This window comes from Scyliorhinus torazame, unplaced genomic scaffold (genome assembly GCF_047496885.1).
Source record: "Scyliorhinus torazame isolate Kashiwa2021f unplaced genomic scaffold, sScyTor2.1 scaffold_328, whole genome shotgun sequence".
Classification (NCBI taxonomy): Eukaryota; Metazoa; Chordata; class Chondrichthyes; order Carcharhiniformes; family Scyliorhinidae; genus Scyliorhinus; species Scyliorhinus torazame.
In genome coordinates, this window is record NW_027308055.1 from 19,491 (window position 1) to 33,979 (window position 14,489).

Sequence of the window (14,489 nt, forward strand, 5' to 3'; positions counted from 1 at the left end):
TAATATAGCCACCCCCCTGTTTTTCGCATCCAGCCCCGAATGGAACACCTGCCCTACCCATCCTTTGCGCAACCTAACCTGATCTATCAGTTTCAGGTGCGTTTCCTGTACCATGACCACATCTGCTTTAAGTTTCTTAAGGTGTGCGAGTACTCGTGCCCTCTTTATCGGCCCGTTAAGCCCCCTCACGTTCCACGTGATCAGCCGAGTTGGGGGGCTTCCCACCCCCCCCCTTGCCGGTTAGCCATCATCTTTTTCCAGCTTCTCGCCCAGTTCCCACGCGGCTGTATTTCTCCCAGACGGTGCCCCCCCGCCCATCCTTTCCCGCACCCACTCCCCCCTTTCCCCAGCAGCAGCAACCCAGTAATTCCCCCCTCCCCCCCCCCCGCTAGACCCCCCGCTAGCGTAATTACTCCCCCCATGTTGCTCCCAGAAGTCAGCAAACTCTGGCTGACCTCGGCTTCCCCCCGTGATCACGGCTCGCCCCGTGCGGCGCCCCCTCCTTCCTGCTTCTCTATTCCCGCCATAATTATCATAGCGCGGGAACCAAGCCCGCGCCTCTCCCTCGGCCCCGCCTCCCATGGCCAACGCCCCATCTCCTCTCCCTCCCCACCTCCCCCCATCACCACCTGTGGGAGAAAGAAAAGTTACCATACCGCAGGATTAATCATACAATCCCTCTTCGCCCCCCCCCCCCCCCCACTCGTCCCACCACTTTGTCCAAACGTTCATTTTCGTAGTCCAATCATTCCAATTTTTCTTCTACAATAAAAGTCCACGCTTCATCCGCCGTCTCAAAGTAGTGGTGCCTCCCTTGATATGTGACCCACAGTCTTGCCGGTTGCAGCATTCCAAACTTTATCTTTTTTTTGTGAAGTACCGCTTTGGCCCGATTAAAGCTCGCCCTCCTTCTCGCCACCTCTGCACTCCAATCTTGATAGACGCGGATCACCGCGTTCTCCCATTTACTACACCGAGTTTTCTTCGCCCATCTAAGGACCATTTCTCTATCCTTAAAGCGGAGAAATCTCACCACTATGGCTCTGGGAGCTTCTCCTGCTCTCGGTCCTCGCACCATAACTCGGTATGCTCCCTCCACCTCCAACGGACCCGTCGGGGCCTCCACTCCCATTAACGAGTGCAGCATCGTGCTCACATATGCCCCGACGTCCGCCCCCTCCACACCTTCAGGAAGGCCAAGAATCCTCAAGTTGTTCCTCCTTGCGTTATTTTCCAGTGCCTCCAACCTCTCCACAGATCGTTTCTGGTGTGCCTCCTGTATCTCCGACTTCACCACCAGGCCCTGTATGTCGTTTTCATTCTCTGCTGCTTTCGCCTTCACGACCCGAAGCTCCTGCTCCTGGGTCTTTTGTTCCTCTTTCAACCCTTCAATCGCCTGTAATATCGGGGCCAACAACTCTTTCTTCATTTCCTTTTTAATCTCCTCCACGCAGCGTTTCAAAAACTCTTGTTGTTCAGGGCCCCATATGAAACTGCCACCTTCCGACGCCATCTTGGTTTCTGCTTGCCTTCCTTGCCGTTGTTCCAAAGGATCCGCTGCAATCCGGCCACTTTCCTCTCCTTTTTCCATCCGTGTCCAGGGGGAACACCCTTCTGGTTTACCGCACGGTGTTTTCAGCCGTTAAAATTGCCGTTGGGGCTCCTATCAAGAGCCCAAAAGTCCGTTTCACAGGGAGCTGCCGAAACGTGCGACTCAGCTGGTCATCGCCGCACCCGGAAGTCCCATTCCATAACTTTCTGATGGATCCTGGAGATCCCACGATTTGCAGCATAGAATCACAGAATACTCACATCACAGAAGGAGACCATTCGGCCCATTGTGTCTGTCACCGCTCAGCAAGAGCGGCTCAGCTAGCACCACTCCCTTGCCTTTCCCCCATAACCCTGCAAATTCTTTCCCTTGATAGCATTTACCCAATTCCCCCTTGAAAACCGTGATTGAATCTGCCTCCACCACACTCTCATCAGAACCTTCCAGATCCTCACCCATCGCTCTTTAAAAACGGTTTCCCTCATGTGGCCTTTGGTTCCTTTATCAATTTGAGTGTCAATGTGTGCGTGACTTTAAGGAGAAGCTGGATAAGTCCATGAAAGAGAAAGGAACAGAGGGATTTGCAGATTAAAAAAAGACTTGTATTTATATAACATCTTTCAGGGCCACTGGAATTCTCGAGGCATTTTGTTGCCAATGATGTACTTTCTGAGGTGTAGTCACTGTTGTGATGTAAATTTAGGCACAACCGGATAGGAACATAGGAACAGGAGTAGGCCAGTCAGCCCTTCGAGCCTGCTGTCCCATTCTATAAGATCATGGCTCATCTGGTTGTGATCTCAACTCCACTTTCCTGTTTCACCCCCATAACCCTTGTCTCCTCTGTTAATAATATGTCCAACTCTGCCCTGAATATATTCAATGACCCGGTGCCCACTCCTCTCTGCGGAAGAGAATTCCACAGACTAAAGACCCTCTGCGAGAAAAACATTCTCCTCAATCTGAATGGTGGACCTCATATTGATAAACTGTGTCCCCTGGTTCTAGTCTCTCCCAAAATTGGAAACATCCTCCTGATTTCTCCCCTATCAAATCCCTTCAGGATTGTAAATGTTTCATTAAGATCACCTCTCCTTCATCTAAAGTCTGCCCAACATGTTCAACCTTTCTTCATAAGAGAGGCCCCTCATCCCAGGAATGAGTCACGTGAATTTTCTCTGAACTGCAGCTAACACAATTATATCTTTGTTTTTCAAACAAGGTGAAGATGCAGTGCACAATATTCCAGATGTGGTCTAACCAAGGCCCTGCACAGCTGTAGCTTCTATTTCCCCTTGTGAGAAACACTGATATTCCAATTGCTTTCCTAATCACTTGCTGTACCTGCACACCAACCTTTTGTGATTCCTATACCAGGACACCCAGATCCCTCTGTAACACTGAATATTGTAATCTCTCTCCATTTAAATAGGATACTGCTTCTCTATTCCTCCTGCCTTATACTCCATCTGCAAATTTTTCACACTCATTTCTGTACCCTGCAACCTATCGACAATTAACAAAACCCCAGAAAGAGCAGTGTGATAATGAGCAGAAGATCTGTTTTTGTGCTGTTGTTCATGATTGAGGGATAAATATTGACCAGAACACCGGGACAATTCCCCTGCTCATCTCAAAAATAACAACATGCGGTCTTTTAAATCTAACCAAGCAGGTAAACTGGGCCTCAGTAACATCTCATCTGAAGAATGGTAACACCAACACAGCAGCACTCCCTCAGTATTGCACTGCAGTGTCAGCCCTGAGTGTAGTTCTCCAGTCCTGAATGGGGGCATGAGCCCAGAACCTTGGAACTCAGAAGTTGGAGTGTAACCCACTGAGCCCTGACTGACAGTGAAGGTGAATAAGACTGGGAGGAACCATGTGTGAAGCATCAAAGCCATAACATACCAGGTGGCCTGAATGGCATGTTTCTTCAATATCTATTCTATGTCATTTCAATTAATGAAACATTTCAGACTTGGAATTGTCAAATCCACACCTGGGATTTGTTTGGGTGCGATGCTGAACGTGAACTGTTTTGTAAAATAATTTCAGCTGGGAGTCCCTGAATAAATAAGGAGAGATCACAAACAGCAGTTCTTAAAGATACACTGTTAACCCAGCAAATCAGAGTTCCAACTATCCCACATCAAGGAAATGATACAGGGAGTTCAATGCAAATCTGGTTCATTGGACTTGAATCCAGAGCATTAAACTACAGCCCAGTTACAGTGGTCTCTAACATCAGCAAAAACGAGCCCCAACCTTTCAAATGAATAAGGTTTGGTCCTGAACAGCAGCAGAAACCTTCTCCCTCTTAACCAATAAATCTCTGTCACCCACACACTCCCTATTAATTGTGACACTAATTCATCCCACTATGTTATCTTGCTTTTCCCCAATTCTCCTCCCCTAAAGGTGCTGACTCTCGGGTTCAGTTTCACATTCACCCAATGCCCTTCCCAATATGTCATCGAGGTATCTAAATCTTTACACCTGAAGTTAAGAAACTGTTTTGCTAAGAGGGGCATCACAATCAAATCCAGTGACCACCCATATGTACGTTGTGTCAGAGTGACACCTTTCATTCCAATCCAGACTAGGATCCGTATGAGCAATGGCGACCGGGCCTCCCACAATGCCCCACGCTGGGTAAACCACTCTATCCGCCGCACGGGCGGGCAGCCCGGTACTGAACGTCCAAGGGAGAGGGGCAGCTGCGCATGTGCTGGATACTGCTAATCCCATTGGCCAAATTGTCCGCGTTCCAAGAGTCAAAAGTTCTTCCAGCGGCACGTCACATCGTTCCCCATTGTTTTCAGGCAGCCGGCAACCAATGGAAAATATTGGAGGACCGGAAGGACTCTGGTCCTCCAGGCAATCAGAGCGCGGGCTTTGTTTGAACGATGATTGACCTTCACACAGACTGAAACCTCATTCTGTCTCCAACATCTGAGAGTAAAATACTTTATTTTCTCTCCTTTTCATTCATTTTCTTATTCTGACCTTCAATCGGTGATTTGCAGCAATTGAAGGGGTAGAAAGGGAATCTAGCCTGTATATTAACCACATTTTTTAAGGCAGAACATATTTTTTCAGGGGCAGCCCAGTAGCATAGTGGTTAGTACAGTTGCTTCACAGCTCGAGGGTCCCAGGTTCGATTCCCAGCTTGGGTTGCTGTCTGTGCGGAGTCTGCACGTTCTCCCCGTGTCTGCGTGGGTTTCCTCTGGGTGCTCCGGTTTCCTTCCACAGTCCAAAGATGCAGAATCATAGAATTTACAGTGCAGAAGGAGGCGCTTCGGCCCATCGAGTCTGCATCGGCCCTTGGAAAGGGCACCCTACCTAAGCCCACTCCTCCACCCTATCCCCGTAACCGCATCAACCCTTTGTGGACACCATGGGCAATTTATCATGGCCAATCCACCTAACCTGCACATCTTTGGACTGTTGGAGGAAACCCACGCAGACACGGAGAAAACATGCAGACTCTGCACCGACAGTGACCCAAGCCAGGAATCGAACCTGGGACTCTGGAGCGGTGAAGCAATTGTGCTAACAACTGTGGTACCATGCTGCCGTGTGGGTTAGGTGGATTGGCCATGCTAAATTGCCCTTAGTGTCTAAAAAGATTAAGTGGGGGTTACTGGGTGACAGTTACAGGGACAGAGTAGAGACGTGGGCTTGAGTAGGGTGCTCTATGTAAGGGCCGGTGCAGACTCAATGGGCCAAATGGCCTCCTTCTGCACGGTAGATTCTATAGTTTTTAGTCCAGTAATATAGACATATATCTGTCTGGCAGCCTGCATTTAAATTTTCATGTTTCTGTGTCCAGGACAGGAAGCAGTGTCAGGGATCTGTCACTCAGCCTGAATCAGCACCTTCAGGAGAATTGGGAGGGTGAATATTAGATACAGCAGAGTGAGAATGGAGGGAGAGTTTGTGGGACGGAGATTTACAGCTTTTGGGGAATGAGAGAGGAAAGAATGTTCCAGAGAAACTAGAATTATCTGTTCTGAATCTCGATCCTGTACTGAAAGTGATAACTTTTGTACATTGTTTTTCCAGGATATTAGAAGAGGAAGATTTACAGACAGAAATCTCAAATGTCATGTCTCGATCTGATAAGATTCACTCGTTTCCTTGAGACCGGAATATCATCGGCCTTTGAAGGCGGGAAGGAGAAATGTTTTCTGTTCTGTCTGCTTCAAAAGATTTTAATCATCAGTGTGACTGGAAAAGCACCAAGACACACACACCCGAGTGAGAGTGTTCCAGTTCACTGACTGTGGAAAGAGCTTTAACTAATTAAACAGCAGAAGAAATTTATCACATTCTTCACAGCGGGGAGAGACCGTACATGTGTTCTGTGTGTGGATGACATTTGAACTGATTGTCCAACCTGCAGAGTCACAAATGCATCCACATCATGAAGAAACCATGCAAATGTGGTGGCTGGGAAGGGCTTCAGATCTCCATCTGTGCTGGAAACGCATCGTCGCATTCACACCGGAGAGAGGCCGCTCACCTGCTCTCTATGTGGGGAGGGATTCACAGCGCCATCTAAGCTGGAGATTTTTTGCCTCAATCACACTGGGGAAAGGCCGTTCACCTGTCCTGAATGTGGGAAGTAATCAGTCATTCATCCAACTTACCGACACACTGACGAGTTCATACTGGGGAGAGGCTCTTCACCTGCATTGAGTGTGGAAAAGAATTCAATCGGTCAACTTATCTACAGATACACAAGCGAGTTCACAGGTGAGAGGCCATTCACCTGCTCCAGTTGTGGGAAGAGATTTAGGAATTCTTCCAACTTAGTGACACATCAGCGGGTGCACACTGGGCGAGGCCATCCGTCTGCTCTGAGTGTGGGAAGAGATTCAGTGAGGCACCGGCCCTGCGGACACCAGCGAGTTCACACTGGGGAGGGGCCATTCACCTGCTCCATGTGTAAGCAGTGATTCACTCAGTCATCTAGCCTGCTTGTACACCAGGTCACTCACACGAATGAAAGACCCTTTAAATGCTCGGAATGTGGGAAGGGCTTCAAAAATGCTGCGGTTCTGAGGGTCCACCAGCGTATTCACACCGAGAACAAACCGTTTAGCTGCTCTCACGGCGCAAAGAGATTTAAAATGTCGTCCGGCATTCTGAGACATTGGGCGAGTTCACACCGGGGAGAGCCTGTTCACCTGCACTGAGTGTGGGAAGGGATTCACTCACTCACACCACCTGCTGACACACTACGAGTTCACAAGTGATGACAATGGTTGGATTCAGATGCGCTTCTGCTTTCAATTGGAGAGACTGGAGCTGATGGAATTTCTCTCTTTACTTTGTGGGTTTATGAGGGTAGAGAATGGAGCCACTCGGAACCAGGCCATGCTGGCTCTGTGTAGAGCAAACCAGTCAGTTCTATTTCCCCATTCTATCCCTATACCCCTGCAGGTTTATTTCCCTAAAGTACTGATCCAAATTTCATTTATAACCATCCTGTCATCTAGGCTTCTCCCGGCCTCATAGGAAATGGGTTCCAGCTCATTACCACTCGGTTTAAATGCACACGAAGCTCAGAGTGCACAGGAGGCCATTCTGCCCAACCAGCTCATGCTTTGGCCGAGCTATCCAATTAAAACCATCACCCTGCAATTTTCCTGTCCTTTCAAGAATCTGTCCAGTTCCCTTTTGAAAGACAACAGTTGAAACTGCTTCTTGCGCTGTTTTCAGGCGCACATTCCAAATCACAACTCGCTGTGTTTTGAATCAAATCATTCAGGACACTGTGTTTGGATTTTCACAAGAGTTTTCAAAATGGTGTCAAATATATGGGTATCACAGAAATTGAAGATTGAATTTTTATTAATCAGCTTGATGAAGGAATTGAGTGTAATATATCTAAATTCCTGGACAATTGAAAATTTTGCACAGGACGTCCTAAAATGTTTCACAGCCAATGAAGTGTAATCACCGTTGTAATTTAGCAAACTGTATGTAGGCTTCGGTAATCAATTTTAGTTTTAAAAATCAATCATTTTAATAATGTATTCGCTGTCATAAAGAACAAGGTCAAGGAAGATAACATAGATGTATGTATTTTAAAAAATAACATTGTTCCTAAAAGTTCCGAGAAACAGCAGAGCCACCAGACATTATTTAAACTAAGAGAATATTTCCTTATTTTAATAAACTGCATGACATCATATTCTGTCAAAGTCTGTGTCAAGAATAAGGCTCATTGCTGAATCTACTCAAGATTAGTAAGAAAGAAAGCTATTGTTTTCCACAAATTGTCTTTTTGAACCAGCGGATCTTATATTAACCAAATGTGTTAATTGAAGACTAGTGTATTAATTAACTACTAGTCAACTCATCACCGCTCGTGGCTGTGCAGCCTCTATTGTGCCTGTAATGAAGCAGGACGGGACTATATGCATTTACGGAGATTTTAAAACTACCATCAATCTGGTTTTATGTGCGGATCAATACCTGCTACTGTTGATTGAGGTTTTGTTCACCGGCCTAGCAGGAGGACAGAAATTCAGTAAAATTGACCTTTCGCAGGCTGACCTGTAAATGAATGTTGAGGCTGAATCTCCACATTTGCTCACCATTCTAACAGAAGGCAGCTAGGCATTCTAACAGAAGGCAGATGGAGGGTATAATGGAGGATCCATGACCAATGAATGTAACACAGTTAAGATCATTCGTTGGGTTAATTAACCAATATGAGGAATTTGATTCAAAACCCTGCTTAAACCATGACCTAATTAGTTGTGCATAATACAAGCATAGCAATGGACACCAGAGTGTGAAAAAGCACATCAGTCAGTTAAAGAAACACTGAAGTACTCAGGAGCGTTGGTCCATTTCAACCCAAAGTTACCACCACAACTTACCAATGATGTCTCGCCGTACGGTGTTGGGATGGTGGTGTCACACATACCACCTTCAGGGGAAGAAAGACCAATAGCTTTTGTCACATACCTTAACAAGTGCTGAATCAGATTATGCCCAGTTGGAGAAGGAGGCACTGAGTATTATTTATGGTGCGAGAAGATTTCACCAATATCTCTGTGGTCGTCACTTCACATTGCTAACGGCCCACAGGCCCTTAACTATTTTGGGCCACAAAAGGTTTTCCTTCATTGGCAGCAGGGATACTTCAACCATGGTGTTACACATTGACTTTGCAGGGCCATACGAGGGGCAGATGTTGATGGTTGTCATAGATACGCATTCCAAATGGCTTGAGGTGGTTCTAATGAAATCAACAACTGCAGAACAAGCCATCGAAAATCCCGATGCGATTCTCCCGCCAGATTTGGGAAACCAGAACAAATTGTGAGTGATAACGGTCCACAATTCACAGCTCAGGAGTTTGAGAACTATCTAAAGATGAGTGGTATCCAACACACAAAATCAGCACCTTACCACCCATCCACAAATGGTTCAGCTGAAAGGTTTGTCCAGTCCTTGAAGATGCACTGAAAATCTTCAAGGTCCAAGGTTCATCAAATTGCCGTCTAAACAGTTTCTTGGCGACATCTCGCAACACCACACACACGGCCACTCAGAGTTCCCCAGCTTTACTACGACTGAAGAGGAAACTGAGAACAACATCTGATCAACATTTCCCCTGGAGACGTCTGAGACAGTGGAACACAATCAGCAGTCACAAACCTGAAGAAGAGACGGGAATCCCAAAAGGTGCTTTTTTTGGACAAGAAGAGCCGGTTTTGGTGTGCAGCTGCACCACCAGCGAGAAGAGGGTCCCTGTAACTGTGTTGTCTGAAACTGGCCCTGTCTCCTACACTGTGCAAACTGAAGATGAGCGAGTGTGGAGACGACACAGATCAGTTGTTAATGACACCCATCAATGTGCCATTACCATGTGTGCTAGAACTACCTCAGGATGAACCGCCATCCATACTACCCGATCATGTGACTGCGACTTCTGGTCAATCCGCAGAAACCGAGATTGCTGAAGAACCAATTGCTGCTCCTAATCTTCTGTCTGCAAAAGAGATTATAACACCTTCCAGGGGAGAGTCATCTTCTGAAGACCAGGAGAGGACATCCAAGGGCAAGAAAAACCAAATCCCTTCAGTGAGCAGCCAACCAGTGCAGAATAGACACTCGCCAGATTGTCTTTCCTACTGACTGTACAATTCTTTGCCTGCCCTTGTGTATATGTTTTGATGATGATGCAAATGTAGTTTTTTTGATTTGATTTGATTTATTATTGTCACATGTATTAGGATAAAGTGAAAAGTATTGTTCCTTGCATGCAGTACAAACAATGCATACCGTAAATAGGGAAGGAAGGAGAGAATGCAGAATATAATGTTCCAGCTATAGCAAGGTGTAGAGAAAAGATCAACTTAATACAGTGATTGAGGCTTTCTGAACCGGCCGAATTTTAGAGGGGTCAGTTCTATTCAGTTTTGTCCCGGGTGCTCAGAGGCTCACTGAAGGGGCCGAATTTTAGGGCAGCCCGATTTTGTGTAGCAGCAAACACCAAAAGGTTCAGAAGTGTAAATAGCATGTGGGATCAGCCAAACATGACCTCCGAAAAAGAGGAAAGAGAAAGGGAAGTGGAATGAGTCGGGTTATGGGATAAATACATTCTGCATCCCACAACCAAACTGTGGAGCAGGCTCCCCTCAATAAGTTCACAGCTCGGAGATAGTGGCAGCTATGGACGCGGAGAAGGCCTTTGACCGAGTAGAGTGGGAGTACCTCTGGGAGGTGCTGCGTAGGATTGGGTTCGGGGTAGGGTTCATCAATTGGGTTAAGCTCCTTTACAGAGCCCCGATGGCGAGTGTAGTGACGAACCGGCGGAGGTCGGAGTACTTTCGACTGTACCGAGGGACGAGGCAGGGGTGCCCCCGTCCCCCTGTTGTTCGCATTGGTGATCGAACCATTGGCCATGTCATTGAGGGAGTCTAATAAATGGAGGGGGGTGGTCCGAGGGGGTGAAGAGCATCGGGTGTTGCTATATGCGATGACCTGTTGCTGTACGTGGCGGATCCAATGGAGGGGATGGTGGAGGTCATGCAGACTCTAAGGGAGTTTGGGGAGTTTTCGGGCTATAAGCTCAATGTAGGGAAGAGTGAGCTCTTTGTATTATCGGCGGGGGACAAAGAAAGAGGGATAGGGGACCTACCGCTGAGGGCGGAGGGGAGCTTTCGGTATCTGGGGATCCAGATAGCCAGGAGTTGGGGGACCCTAATAAACTGAATCTGACGAGGTTGAAGGAGCAAATGGAGGAGGATTTCAAAAGATGGGACATGTTACCGCTCTCGCTGGCGGGTAGAGTGCAGTCGGTCAAAATGGTGGTCCTTCCGAGATTTCTGTTTGTGTTTCAGTGCCTTCCCATCGTGATCACTAAGGCCTTTTTTAAGAGAGTAGGCAGGAGTATTATGGGGTTTGTGTGGGCGAATAAGACCCCGAGAGTAAGGAGAGGGTTCCTGGAATGTAGTAGGGACCGAGGAGGGTTGACGCTGCCAAACCTGGGGAGCTACTACTGGGCAGCAAATGTGGCGATGATCCGCAAGTGGGTTATGGAGGGAGAGGGGGCAGCATGGAAGAGGATGGGGATGGCGTCCTGTAAAGGAACGAGCCTGGGGGCGTTGGTGACGGCACCGCTGCTGCTCTCGCCGACAAAGTATACCACGAGCCCGGTGGTGGCGGCAACGCTAAGGATCTGGGGCCAGTGGAGACGGCACCGGGGTGCAATGGGAGCATCGGTGTGGTCCCCGATCAGGGGAAACCACCGGTTTGTCCCGGGGAAGTTGGACGGGGATTGAAAGAATGGGGGACCTGTTCATCGACGGGACGTTTGCGAGCCTCGGGGCACTGGAGGAGAAGTTCGAGTTACCCCCGGGAAATGCCTTTAGATATATGCAGGTGAGGGCTTTTGTGAGGTGACAGGTGAGGGAATTCCCGTTGCTCCCGGCACAAGAAGTTCAAGCTAGGGTGATCTCGGGTGTATGGGTCGGGGAGGGCAAGGTGTCGGAAATACACCAGGAGTTGAAAGAAGAGGGGGAAGCGCTGGTAGAAGAGTTGAAGGGTAAATGGGAGGAGGAGCTGGGGGAGGAGATCGAGGAAGGTCTGTGGGCTGATGCCGTAGGTAGGGTTAATTCCTCCTCCTCGTGTGCCAGGCTCAGCCTGATACAATTTAAGGTAGTCCACAGAGCGCACTTGACGGGGGCGAGGTTGAGTAGGTTCTTTGGGGTAGAGGACAGATGTGGAAAGTGCTCAGCGAGCCCGGCGAACCATGTCCATATGTTTTGGTCGTGCCCGGCACTGGAGGGGTTCTGGAGAGGAATGGCGGGAGCAATATCTCAGGTGGTGAAAGTCCGGGTCAAGCCAAGCTGGGGGCTAGCAATATTTGGAGTAGTGGACGAACCGGGAGTGCAGGAGGCGAAAGAGGCCGGCATTCTGGCCTTTGCGTCCCGAGTAGCCTGGCAAAGGATCTTGCTAATGTGGAAGGAGGCAAAGCCCCCCAGCGTGGAGGCCTGGATAAAAGATATGGCTGCGTTCATAAAGTTGGAGAGGATTAAGTTCGCCTTGAGAGGGTCTGCGCAGGGGTTCTACAGGCGGTGGCAACCGTTCCTAGACTATCCCGCGGAGCGTTAGAGGAAGATCGGTCAGCAGCAGCAGCAACCTTGGGGGGCGGGGTGTGTGGAGGGGACGTCCTGGGGGGGGGGGGGGGGGGTGGAAAGGGGGGACTGCCTGGGAGGGTGGATGAGCAAGAGGTAACATGAAGGGTTGGGGAAACTGGCACATACGGGCGAGGGCCAGTGTACAAAGCTGTGTAAATATATCATTTTGCCATGTATATATCTTGCTCTGCGCGATTTCTCTTTTTTTTGTTACGGGGGGGGGGGCGGGGGGTTATTGTTTGTAAGGGAGAAAAATTGTGTTAAAAAACTTTAATAAATATTTTTTTTTTAAAAAAAAGTTCACAGCTGACCTCAACTCCACAGTCCCACCGACCCCCCGATAACCTTTCACTCCCTTACTTATTAAGAATCTATCCAGCACTGCCTTCAAAATAGTCAAATCTAGGATTTGGATTCTCACCAGCTGATTATGGGAGGAGGTGGTGTGGATTTCAATTGTGTAAGGGAGCCAACGTTGGATAGGTTCAGCCCTAATTTTCACAGTAACTTCATTGCAGCGTTAATGTCAGCCTACTTGTGACACTAATAAGACAGAGGAGCCGAATTAGGCCACTCGGCCCATCGAGTCTGCTCCGCCATTCAATCATGGCTGATATTTTCTCATCCCCATTCTCCTGCCTTCTCCCCATAACACCTGACCCCTTATTAATCAAGAACCTATCTCTCTCTGTCTTAAAGACACTCAGTGATTTGGCCTTGGTCGATAATGTCCAATTAAATCCGGTACCTTGATGGCGGGGCTTGTCCCTACCGGCCATGTCGTTGGTGTCCGAGGCACGTGGGCCTTCCCAAATGAGGAAAACCCAAATGCGGCAAAGAGTTCCACAGATTCACCATTGAAGAAATTCCTCCTCACATTTGTTTTAAAGGATCGTCCCTTTAGTCTGAGATGGTGTCCTCTGGTTCTAGTTTTTCCAACAAGTGGAAACATCCTCTCCATGTCCACTCTATCCAGGCCTCACAGTATCCTGTAAGTTTCAATAAGATCCCCCCCGATCCTTCTAAACTCCAACGAGTACAGACCCAGAGTCCTCAACCGTTCCTCATTCGACAAATAAAGGGTTGAGCAAGTTTAATGGGCCAAATGGCCGACTGCAGCTCCTATTTGTTTTGATCTCTGTGTCCAGGACAGGAAGCAGTGAGCAGGGATCTGTCAGTCAGCCTGAATCAGCACCTTCAGGAGAATTGGGAGGGTGAATATTAGATACAGTGAATGGAGGGAGAGTGTGTGGGATGGAGATTTACAGCTTTGGGGGAATGAGAGAGGAAAGAATGTTCCAGAGAAACTAGAACTGCCTGTTCTGAGTTTCTATCCTGTACTGACAGTGATGTATTTTGTAATTTGTTTTTCCAGGATATTAGAAAAGGAGGAATTACAGACAGAAATCCCAAACATCACATCTTGATATGACAGAGTCACTTGATTCTTTGGGGGGGGACACACCCGAGTGAGAGTGTTCCAGAGCACTGACTGTGGAAAGTGCTTCAACCAGTTACAGAGCTTCACAGCGGGGAGGGACTGTACACGTGTTCTCTGTATGAGTAAGGCTTCAATTGTCTAACCTGGAGAGACACGAGGAGACCCAAAACATGGAGAAACAGTGGAAATGCCGGGACTGTGGGAAGGGATTCAAAGCCCCATCTGCACTGGAAGCTCATTGGCGCATTCACACTGGGAGAGGCCATTCAGCAGCTCTCAGTGTGGGAAAAGATTCAGTCAGTCATTCACCCTGCAAACACACCAGAGGGTTCACACTGGGGAGAAGCCGTTCACCTGCTCTCAATGTGGGAAGGGATTCAGACATTTATCCACCCTGCGGAGACATCAGCCAGTTCACCCCGGGGAGTGAGCATTCACCTGCACTCAATGTGGGAAGGGATTCTGTGTTTCCTTGTACCTGCTGAGACACCAACAAGGTCACAAGTGATTACAGGGGTTGGATTCTGCTGTTATTGTTGCTACTCTCAATTACACCCAGAACAGCATTGTGTTCATTCTGTCAGTTGATCAATGGGGAGGGTCGGAGGGATTTCGTTCTGCTGGACTGGCCGGTCTCACGACTTTGCCTCCAGTGGGCTGATGCTCTTGAGCCTTGTGGCAAATACTTGGCTTCAAATTTCACCAGGATCACAGAGTGAAAGGGTGTTTGGAAGGTAGATGACAGATAGTTCCAGTTTCTGTTTGGAACCCCAAAGCATGCAGTTCAGATGAAGATAGGCTTTGGTGGTTACATGGTTCTGTCTCA

At 48.1% G+C, this 14,489-nt stretch overlaps 1 pseudogene; it reads left to right on the forward strand.

Annotated features, from left to right (window-relative positions):
- The first annotated feature begins 4,022 nt into the window (after nt 1–4,022).
- On the forward strand, nt 4,023–9,715 carry LOC140406165 (uncharacterized; annotated as a pseudogene).
- Nucleotides 9,716–14,489: the final 4,774 nt, after the last annotated feature.